This window comes from Ursus americanus, chromosome 16 (genome assembly GCF_024610735.1).
Source record: "Ursus americanus isolate L20-20 chromosome 16, mUrsAme1.1.p, whole genome shotgun sequence".
Classification (NCBI taxonomy): domain Eukaryota; kingdom Metazoa; phylum Chordata; class Mammalia; order Carnivora; family Ursidae; genus Ursus; species Ursus americanus.
This window is the reverse complement of record NC_142142.1, coordinates 40,861,220-40,872,648: the sequence shown is the minus strand read 5'-3', so window position 1 is coordinate 40,872,648 and position 11,429 is coordinate 40,861,220. Positions and strand designations below refer to the sequence as shown.

The 11,429-nt window shown below is 44.4% G+C and overlaps 1 long non-coding RNA gene across 1 annotated transcript in view; it reads right to left on the bottom strand.

Annotated features, from left to right (window-relative positions):
- Positions 1 to 632: 632 nt before the first annotated feature.
- The window catches only part of LOC123783195 (uncharacterized), a 52,143-nt gene continuing 41,346 nt past the window's right edge, over positions 633 to 11,429 (bottom strand). The window contains exon 6 of the long non-coding RNA XR_006777155.2: positions 633 to 1,508. This is a non-coding gene — a long non-coding RNA (uncharacterized LOC123783195). The remainder of the gene's footprint in view (positions 1,509 to 11,429) is intronic.

The window sequence follows — 11,429 nt, the reverse complement described above, 5'->3', positions numbered from 1 at the left end:
CAGGAAAGAGCAAAGAACCTGAGAGAGCCACTGAGTGTCCCCTTGGCCTTCCTGCCCATCGAGACGGCCACAGGCAGCTTGGGAATCTCACTCTTGAGGTGCCAAAAGCAACAGGAGCCGCCAACCAGACGTGTGCTTCTTCTTCCCCTCCCTTTCCCACTGGATTATTTTCCCATTACCTCCAGCTTTAAGGGGGCCTTGCAGAAGGCCCAAGGGAAGCAGGGCCTGGCAAACTCTGGAGAATGACAGGCTTGGGCCATATTTCCACACACTTCAAGTGGGCCCACGGAAGACCCCTCCTGGTTCTCTCTCTCTCTCTCTCTCTCTCTCACACACACACACACACACACACACACACACACAAAACCACAAAAAACGATGGTATCTTAAGGAAAATGGAACGGGTAAGCATGGACCCCACAGACGAATCTTTGAGTCCTCTGCAGCTCTGGCCACTGCAGAATCTTCCAGCTTCCTTTTTCTTCACTGTCCTACGAAAGGATGGATCCCAGGGAGGCTAAGATTGGTACAGGGAGTCAATGAGAAAGAAGGCTCTGGCAAATTGTACTTCATCCCATTATTGTCAAAGCCAAACAGCAAAAGGCAAGAGAAATAAAACCCGAGTTGTTGGATTTGGGTTTTAATGATCATGTTGACGATGTGTTTCCTATTTGTCATATCTTCACTTTGTTCGATTGCTGTGTTTGCAGAGCCACAGGCTGGAGTGACAGGTGCTCAGTGGAAGGAGGAAGAAAGAAAGGGAGGAGAGAGGGAAGAGGGCGGGAGGAAGGAAAGGAGAAAGGAGGGAAGGAAGAAGGGAAGGAAGGAAGGAAGGAGGGAGCAAGAAAGGAAGGAGGGAGGGAGAGAGAAAGGAAAGAGGCAGGGAGGGATGGAGGGAACTGGGCTGACTCCATTTTCAGATGCTTAAAGCCCACGTCAACAGAGACTCTACTGTGACATGTACCTGTGTCCTCCAGGTAGCAGCCCCCATTCTCCAGGTTCCCTAGTTCCTAAAAGTCACACGTTTGGGGTCTCATGCCTGTAGGACCCTTGGGGAGAGAGCAGGGGGAGCAGAGAGGCTAATGCATACTATGGTATCAACGAGTAATATTTACCTCCTGTGGTTTAACATTAGGGCAGAAGGGAGAGTTGGGAGCTCTTCAATTACCTACAGATTTTATACTGCTTGTAGGACTGGGCTGACACAACTGCTCTACCCAGAGCCGAAGGAGGCCCATGAGGGTCCTGCCCAAACACAGCCTCTGTAGCTCACGGTCTCGGAAATCATCGTTTAAAATCTACAGAGGAAGTCTGAGGATTTGGGGCAAGTGGGCAATGGAGCAGAGATAAGAGAAAAGGAGGAAGCCAGCAAGAAGGGGGAAAAAGAACTCCTTCGGGAAGCATTCAGCGCGATTTGACTCTCCTGTTGCACACGCTGTATCCATGAGCCGGAAGTCTCTCCAGGATGTGTTGGTTCTGATGGAAACAGGAAACTTGTGAAGAAGTATCTAGGAGAGGAAGAAATGTTTCAAAAGATAAATCAACACTCTGTAAACCCGGTAATGGTGCTTGTTTGGACACAAGCTAAGACAAACAGGACACCAAGTGATCCTGAAAACGGAGAGCTTAGCAGACCACAAATGGGGACCCCAAGGCTGTGGGCTCTATGGCTGTTACCACCGGTCAGGAGTACTGACCCCCGAACCTGCAATTGCTTTTCCTTAAATACCTAGGATTTCAAGCAAACAAAAGCTAATGCCATTTTAACCTCAACGGATCTCCACTCCTCCCTTCCTTTTATAAGCGTAAAGAGCTTCCACCAGTTTCGACTCCCCTCTTTCAGGAAATAATTTCTGATTGCCCAAGACTGGGGAAGGGATCCCTCCTGTGTGCTCCCGGTTTCCAGGACCCTGTTATAAAATAATCTGTTCTGTCATTTCCTCATGACTTATCTGAATCCCTCACTCCTTAAGCCCAAATAAGGCAGAGACCAGGTCCTGTTTACTCTGATATCCACAGCTAAGCACAATGCCTGGCACACGTCAGGCCCGCATGCGCCCTCCGTCTCCTGGCACAGGCCACATATTCAATGAATACGTGTTGAATTGAATCACATAGTAGCCCTCCTTAATAATAACAGCAAATGTTTAGCTAGTTTTTCTGATCTGCATACTTTGAACTTATTAATTCATTTCACTTTTACCAGAACCCTCTGAGGTATGCGCTAGTATTCTCCACACAAAAGACTGACACACGAAGAAATGGAGTTTCTGCCCAGGGACACCCAGGAACTTCTGTCACAAAGAGGCTCTGGCCCCAAGGCCGTCTGGCTCCAGAACCCCTCCTCTCACCACTACGTGATGCTGCCTCTTGCAACTTTCAGAGAAACTTCCAATTCAACGAGCACTTACCTGCCATCAACTACTCCAGACCTGGAGGAGGACAGAGGAGCAAACCATGATGCCTGTAAGGAGTTGACAGGGACATCTCATGTCAACCGGGGTCAGGGCTACTCCAAGACATTCATCAGTGAACCTCCCTGAACACTGGAGAGCCCCTGTGGAGCCATATACTAGCGGAAAGGCTCTGTGGCCACAGCGATCCCTTACTCATTCAGACTTTTCCCCCCCGGTTTAAAGGTGTCTCCTCTTTCCAACTTTGTGCTGAAACCTCTCTTTTCACAATACATGGGAAGAAACGAATAATATAAACAGAAGCTCCATGTTACGGGACCAAAAGGATCCTGCCACATGTCCACAATAGCTAAATTGTGGAAGGAGCCGAGATGCCCTTCAACAGATGACTGGATTAAGAAGTTGTGGTCCATATATACGATGGAATATTACTCAGCTATCAGAAAGAACGAGTTCTCAACATTTGCTACAACATGGACAGCACTGGAGGAGATAATGCTAAGTGAAATAAGTCAAGCAGAGAAAGACAACTATCATATGATTTCTCTCATCTATGGAACATAAGAACTAGGATGATCGGTAGGGGAAGAAAGGGATAAAGAAAGGGGGGGTAATCAGAAGGGGGAATGAAACATGAGAGACTATGGACTATGAGAAACAAACTGAGGACTTCAGAGGGGAGGGGGGTGGGGGAATGGGATAGACCGGTGATGGGTAGTAAGGAGGGCACGTATTGCATGGTGCACTGGGTGTTATACACAACTAATGAATCATCGAGCCTTACATCGGAAACCGGGGATGTACTGTATGGTGACTAACATAATATAATAAAAAATCATTAAAAAAAAAAAAAAAAAAGGATCCTGCCACGTCAGGAATGCAAATGTATATTATAACCCTTTGATCTGGGAATGACACGTAGGTTTTCAATTATAAAACGCTCACATAAGCAGGTTCTCTCTGACAGGACACTAAAGGCATAGTGGTAGGAAAGCTGAGCAATGGGTCCATCGAAAGTATTTGCAGGGTCCACGTCAAGTGTACGATGGAAGCCAACATAGCACATGCCTAAATGTTTAAAAGCTTAACTCAAGCTAATATACTGACAAATATATATGTTCTATCCTCCTGGCTTGATAAATAAATCTTTACAGTGACAACGTGTGTTTTAAAGTGCATAAAGCTATGGTCCTTTCTTTTTTAGATTTTATTTATTTATTTGAGAGCAAGAGTGAGAGAGAGAGAAAAAACACAAGCAGGGGGGAGGGGCGGAGGGAGAGGGAGAAGCGACGTGGGGGTTCGATCCCAAGACCCCAAGATCATGACCTGAGCCCAAGGCAGATGCTTAACCGACTGAGCCACCCAGGCGCCCCAAGCTATGGTCTTTGTATACTGAGATTCAGCAAAATATCAAAGATGTCTGGATTTAGTTATTATTTTAAAGGCTTGATTGATACAATGGGACAACAATGTTTGGGTGAGAATAAAATAAAGACAAGTATAAATAATAAACTGTTCTATATATTTACTCCGTAAACTTTATTGCTCATGTCTACATTTTCGTCACATCATTAATTACAGTGTTGTAATTAGAATTTTCAAATAATTTATGTCCTATCGACAGTGCTAACTTCAAAATAAAAGGTCATTACACTTAGGGCGCCTGGGTGGCTCAGTGGGTTAAGCATCTGACTCTTGATCTCAGTTCAGGTCTTGATCTCACAGTCATGGGTTCAAGCCCCACTTTGGGCGCCCAGGCTGGGTGTGGAGCCTACTGATATTAAAAAAAAAAAAAAAAAGTTAATTGTATTCAAAGTGTAAACATTTTGAATGTGGCTTACCAAAACCGTAAATTAAAGTGAATGCTTAAAAATGAAAACCTTTGATTGTGTTTCTTTTCCCAGGGTCCTTCTCCTGAGGAGGGATGATGATGATTTATCATCACATCAGTCAAAACCCCAATTATTTCTCTTGCTAACACAGCCTTTCCTCCTACCTCTCTCCAAGTTCCAATAAGAGATATTTGAATCAATTTCCTTCTTCATACTCCTCTTTACCCCAAAAGGGATCTTTTTATGACATTTTTCCTTCCCCATGTTACCAGTTCATTTTGTTAAAAATATTTGGTTTCAGGGGCGCCTGGGTGGCACAGCGGTTGGGCGTCTGCCTTCGGCTCAGGGCGTGACCCCGGCGTTATGGGATCGAGCCCCACATCAGGCTCCTCTGCTGTGAGCCTGCTTCTTCCTCTCCCACTCCCCCTGCTTGTGTTCCCTGTCTCGCTGGCTGTCTCTATCTCTGTTGAATAAATAAATAAAATCTTTAAAAAAAAAAAATTTGGTTTCAGGACGTTGGTAGAATGGCGCTTGCAGTCTGTAAGGGTCTATACTTTCTTCTCCAAATCAGTAAATCGTCATTTACTACACATGTCCAAACAGATAACTCTTAACCCATTTGGGTCCTGCTTGAATTTGTTAGTTATTGGGTTATTTGACCATCTCCCAAGGTCCACTGGTGCAGATAAGAAGTCTGATGCAAGTCTGATGGCTTCTCACTTATGTGTAATGTGTTCTTTTCATCTGGAAATTCAATCCAGTTTCTCCTTTACTTTGAAGCTCTGTAATGATATAAGAATATACTTACCAGCCCCTCATGTTTATTGAGCATTTACTGTATGCTTGGCACTGATCTAAATAACTTTCATGTATTAACTCATTTAATACTTGCAACAACACTTTGAGGTAAATATTATTATTTCCATTTTACAGATGGGAACACTGAGGCCCAGCGATGCAGTAGGCGGCCTAAATTCAAACAGCGCATAAGTGATGGAGCCGGACTTCGAAGGCAAATGGTCCGGCTCCGGGACCTGTGCTGTTCACTGCCCACCCCATGTGTATCTTTTTAAAAAAAATTAACTTGGGGGCATGTGGGTGGCTCAGCCGGTTAAGTGTCCAACTCTTGGTTTCGGCTCAGGTCATGATCTCAGGGTCATGGGATCGAGCCCCACATCCAGCTCCATGCTCAACAGGGAGTCTGTTTGAAATTCTCTCTCTTCCTCTGCGCCTCCCCCCTTCCCTCTCTCTCTCTCTCTCTCTCTCAAAAATAAATAAATAAATCTTAAAAAAGAATTAACTTGAGTGGATCTGGGTGTCTCCTTTGATTCTGAGATTGAGGTCTTCTTTCAACTCAGGAATATATTCGTCCACACTAGAGCTTTTTAAAATATTGACTCTCTCCTCTGTGTCCTTTTTCTTTCTAGAGTTTATGCCTCACTTCCTTCAGGAACCCTTCCTTCATCTTCCTTCATCTGCTGAAAGCACCCTTTGCTCTCTCATAGTACCACACACATACCTCAATTTCAGGTCCCAACGCATAGCATTTCCTGGATACTTGTCTCTCCCCACCAATAAAGTGCAGGCTGCTTAAGGGCAGAAAATACGTCGTGTTCACTGTTGTAGCCCCAATACCTGGTTCGGCGCCTGATACGTGGCAGGTTCTCAGTAAATATTGGCTACTATTAAATGAATCAAATAGGCTCTGACTTCCAAATATACTAGGTGTTGCTGGCAAATGCTCCAGCAAGACCTCCAGGCAACTCCCTTCTGCCGATCCATAGGTATTTCTAGCACAGAGCCAGTTAAGTCTATGCAATGTCTGGGGGGCCCCCGTCGGCCTTGTTGAGGCACAGCTAAGGGTCTCAGTGGGCCAGCACCCTCTCCTCTAACTTCTTCTCTTGCAATTAGATTCTACAGCACTCCTTTCTTTTCCTTTCTTTCTTTTAGTTTCAGAGGTAGAGCTTAGTGATTCATCATATAACACCCAGTGCTCATGACCTCAAGGGCCCGCCTTAATGCCCATCACCCAGGCACCCTACCCTCCACCCACCTCCCCTCCAGTATCCTTCAGTTTGTTCCCTATAGTTAAAAGTCTCTTACAGCTTTTCTCCCTCTCTGACTCCATCTTATTTTATTTTTCTGTCCCTTCCCCTATGTTCATCTGTTTTGTTTCTTATACTCCACCTATGAGTGAAATCACATGGTATTTGTCTTTCTCTGACTGACTTATTTTGCTGAGCATAATACCCTCTAGTTCCATCCACGTCATTGCAAATGGTAAGATTTCGTTCTTTTTGATGGCTGAATAATATTCCATTTATATATGTGTGTGTTTGTGTGTGTGTGTGTGTGTGTGTGTGTATACATTTATCCATTCATCTGTCGATGGACTTCTGAGCTCTTTCCATATTTTGGCTCTTGTGGACATTGCTGCTGGAAACATTGGACTGTAGGACTCGTTTCTAAGCACGCTTTAAACACCTACCAGAAACAATGGAATAGTTTTAGGAGATGGTGGAGATCTCAGAATCCCCCAGAAAGTAGAGATCTTCGAAGTCTAAGAGGCGTGAGAGAGTCTGGAATTGTAAGTCCTTTCGAGCGAAGCAAAAAGAAGAGTTGATCCCCCGCTGAGGGGCACAGTCCACAAGCCACCTGCTGCATATCGTCAGGCCGGCTCTTACCCTGTCCTCACCTTTGCCCAAAGCTTTCATCTCACTTGATTAAGGTTTATTTCTATGGTACCACCACTCAACTTGTAAAAGAAAAGTACAAAATGGCATCTGGCCTCAATTTAAGTCCTTCATTGAAAACTCTGCCAGCCTCCCATTTAACATTCTTATTAAGATAGAAAAAGACAAAAATTCACGATACCAACACTTAAGACTACTGGTAAACCTGAGAAGACCCGCTGGCTGCAGATGCCATAGAACTCGGTTGCTGAAAGCAGCCGACGGGTGGGGAACAAGGCAGATCTGCTCATTGCCCCACTTCTCTTCAGGCTCAGGATCAGCGTCAGTAGGGAAGCCAGTGAGCTGTCCCTCCATCGTGCGGACACTTCTGTCCCCAGCTGTGCCACTGCCCCAGTCCTCTCTCACACTCCGATCAGGACTTGCTTCCACAACTACTTACAGGCTGCAAATCCGGGGGGGGTGGTGAAGAACTGGGCAGAAGCTAGGTGTGGGGACTGGCAGCAGCCCATCGCCACCTGCGAGGCCTGAGCATCAGCACAAAAGCCAGGAAAGCCCAGTGAGGGAACGCAGAGCAATAGAAGCGAGGCGAGTCCCCATGGCCGCAAATGCTGGAGCTTAACGGTGTTCACGCGGCCTCTGTGTTCAGCTTGACAGAGAAGAATAAACTACAGGTGATAGAAGACGCTCTCTCAGGCCAGTTAAGCAAGCCGGATAAAGGGCTACCGGACACTTAGTCTGTATCGCCTGACATATATACCAGTTGAAATAAACAGGGAATTGAACACGTGCCTAAGGATACAGAGGGCATATACAGGCAATCTGCATACTGAATATTTGCAAACATTTTGTTTGGTTAGCCATGCGTCTTTTTTTTTTTTTAAGATTTTATTTATTAATTTGAGAGAGAGAGCACAAGCAGGGGGAAGGGCAGAGAGGGAGAAGCAGGCTCCCCACTAAGCAGGGAGCCCGACACGGAGCTCAATCCCAGGACCTGAGATCACGACCTGAGCCGAAGGCAGACAGACGCTTAACCGACTGAACCACCCAGGCACCCCTGGTTAGCCACGGGTCTTATGAGGAAAAAAAGTTACAGAGCATGAGACGAGGTACTTCATCTTAAAGGCTCTTGGAAAACAGCAGAATTCTAAAACGGCAGCTTCGATAGATTGCCAGAAGATAGGGTCTCTTTGACATAGTAACAGAATGCCTAAGGAGAAACAGGATATGATTTTTAAAAGAATACAAAAAGATAAAAAGGAGATGAGTCAGAATATGGAAGATCACAAACTAATGAAAAGTATAGTCTCAGAATTACATCGAAGACAGGAAAAAGGAGAATGGAAATTGCAGGGGGAAAAAATTGGTTAATTGGAGAATAAACTTGAAAAGTTCTTCCAGACTGCAAAGGAAACCAGTCAAGTGAAAACAGAGAAAAAATAAGGGACACAGAGGACAAAGAGTGGAGTTTTTGTCTAAGGCTGACAGTGACCCCGAGGAATAAACCAAAACTGCTCAAACCAGAGGAGTAATTGGAATCATAACTAAAGAACGCTTTTTTGAGGAGGAAAAAAATGTCCCTGAAACCAAAAGTGTTCACCATATCCCAAGCTAAATCAACAATAAAGAGGCATGTTCTGGAAATGTATTATAAACATAGGATAACAGGAAAAAACCCTGCAAGTATACAGGTAGAAAACTAATTTACCTATTGAAACAGTAAACAATATTGGCTGAGTATTTATGGAGAATATTGAAATAGAAAAATTCCATGCTCAGTGCTATTATCTTTCACTTGCGAAAGAAATGAGAAAATATTTTCAGGTATTCAAGAGTTCAGAAAATATCATGCTATATATCTTTTTTGAACACACATACCAAATGAGGAAGGAATTTCAAAACTCGGGAGTGGGGATGTCATAAAAGCATCACACCACCAGGCAGCATTTAAATGAATTACATCTAGAGTTAAATCTAAACCATGGTTACAAAATTAAATGCAAATGTCAGAAGAGGTTTTTTAAAAGGAAAATGCAGAGGGTAAAAAACTAACTCTTTTGCAACCATCATCTGGACTAAAAACTTAGGAAAAGGAAAAAGGTGTATGGAAAATGCTTAGCTGCATTATTTTCTATAGGAAATGCTTCAAGAAGCAACTTTACTCTTGACTTTGTATAATTAAAGAAATGCAGATTAAAATATTTTTCTAAATGTCAAGGTAACCGAGGGTGCGGTTAAAAGCATGATGCCTTCCACTGTTTCTGTATGTTTCTTTCCCCTGCAGGTCAGGATTACAGAAACAACTGTGCTTTTTCTTCCCTCCCACCTAGACCCCTCCTATCAACAATTAAGCATCTTCAAGTCTATGCAATCCTTAAAATACATTTGTATGTAATTTCAACCCCACCTCTCCTTCTAACCTGGAGATTGTCAGTTTTGGTTGCATATTAGAGTCACTGGGAACTTTATAAACTGTCCCAGTGCTTGGGTCCAACTCCCAGAGATTCTGATTTAATTGGTCTGGAGAATGGCCTTGGCATTGGGATTTTTAAAAGCATGTCACATAATTCTAGAGTCCAGACAAGGCCGAGAACCACGTTAGCCCGAACTCTCTGTTTCCCTTCTCAGCAAAATTCCTAGAAGTTTTTCATAAAACCTGCTTCCATTCCTTTTTCTCCTAGCCTTTCCTCAAACCACACCCAGGCTTCTGCCCTCATCACAGCCCTGAAATAGTTCTTGTTAGAGTCCCTAAAAGCCCAAATGCCACAAAATCCAACAGCATGCTTCCGTGCTCATGTCTGCAGACCTCTGCAGCTCTAGATGTTTATTATAACCCTGCGTTTCTTGACACACTCTCTTCCTTTAGACGCCGAGCCTCTGCACTCTTCAGCTTGTTCCTGGACTTCTCTGCTGCTTCTTAGAGATTTATCCCCTCCCCACCCAGCCATCGAATTTGATACTCCTGAGCAACCCAAATGCCCATTGATGGGTGAGCGGACAAAGCACATGTGTGCGCGTGCAAACACACACACACACACACACACACACACACACAGGAATATTACTCAGCCATTAAAAAAAAAATGTGATCTTGCCATTTGTGACAAATAGAAGGACCTAGAGGGTATTGAGCTAAATAAACTAAGTCAGAGAAAAATAAATGCTATATGAGTTCACTTACATGTGGAATCAAAAAACAAAACCAAGAAACCAAACAAACAAAAACCAAAATAGAAACAAACTCATAAATACAGAGAACAATTGGTGGTTGCCACAGGGGGAGCAGCAGGCTGTGGGTGAAACAGATGAAGGAGATTAAGAGATACAAACTCCCAGTTATAAAATCAGTAAATTGCAGGGATGAAAAGTAATATAGTCACATAGTCAGTAACATTGTAATAACTTTGTATGGTGACAGATGGTAATGACACTTACCGTGGTGATAATTTTGTAATGTGCATTAATGTTGAATCGCTATGTAATATACCTGAAACTAACACAGACTAATGTAATATTGTATGTCAACTATACTTCAGTTAAAAAAAAAAAAGTTGGTGCTCCTGCAGACCTACCCTGGACCATTTTGTGACTAGGAATCTCACTTATATCCTTCTTCGCCAAGGACAATCTGCTCCATGCCCATGACTGCAAAATCCATCTTGTCTTTGATGAGTTCCAATGTGTTTCTCCAGCCTAGACCTTTCCTGTGAGCGGCAGGTCACACAGCCCATGCCACATGATGGCTCCATTGTCTCAGGCTCTCCTGGCCGACACTATACTTGTGAGTCTCTCTCTCTCAGTGCACCCCTCCATCCATTCCCATGAACCCAGAAATAAGGTGTCTCTTCTACTCACCACACCCACCTGTCACTAGGCCCCCTCCACAGGGATCAACATCTCCTACCCATAGCTTCTCCTCCACCAGCCACCCAAACCAGCAGCCACATCTCTCTAGATGGTGGTGGAGCTTGCCACCCGGTATCCTCCCACCTACCCTGTCATAAGTGAGATTTTCAAGCCCCAGAGCAATGCTATCAGCTCCCCACCAAATTCTTTGATGACTCCCATTTGTCTCAGTCAGGATAAAACAGAAAAAAATTTTATTACTATTTTTTTAAAGGATTTTATTTATTTATTTGAGAGAAAGAGTGAGAGTTAGCGAGGGAGAGCATGAATCGGGGAGGGGGGAGGAGCAGAGGGAGAGGGACAAGCAGACTCCTTGCTGATCAGGGACCCTGATACAAGGCTCGATTCCAGGACTCCAGGATCAAGACCAGAACCGAAGGCAGATTCTTAACGAACTGAGCCACCCAGGTGCCCAGGAAAAAAAATTTTTTAAAGAGAAAAGAGAAGGTCCTTCCTGGTCTAGTCCTTGCCCTCCTATCAACGTTTTTCCCACTCTCCCTCTCCGCCTCACCTCCCCTCAGCAGCCTCACTCCTCCTCCCCTCTCAGTCTCACCCCCCTATAGACTTCCCACCCTCCATACTCAGCC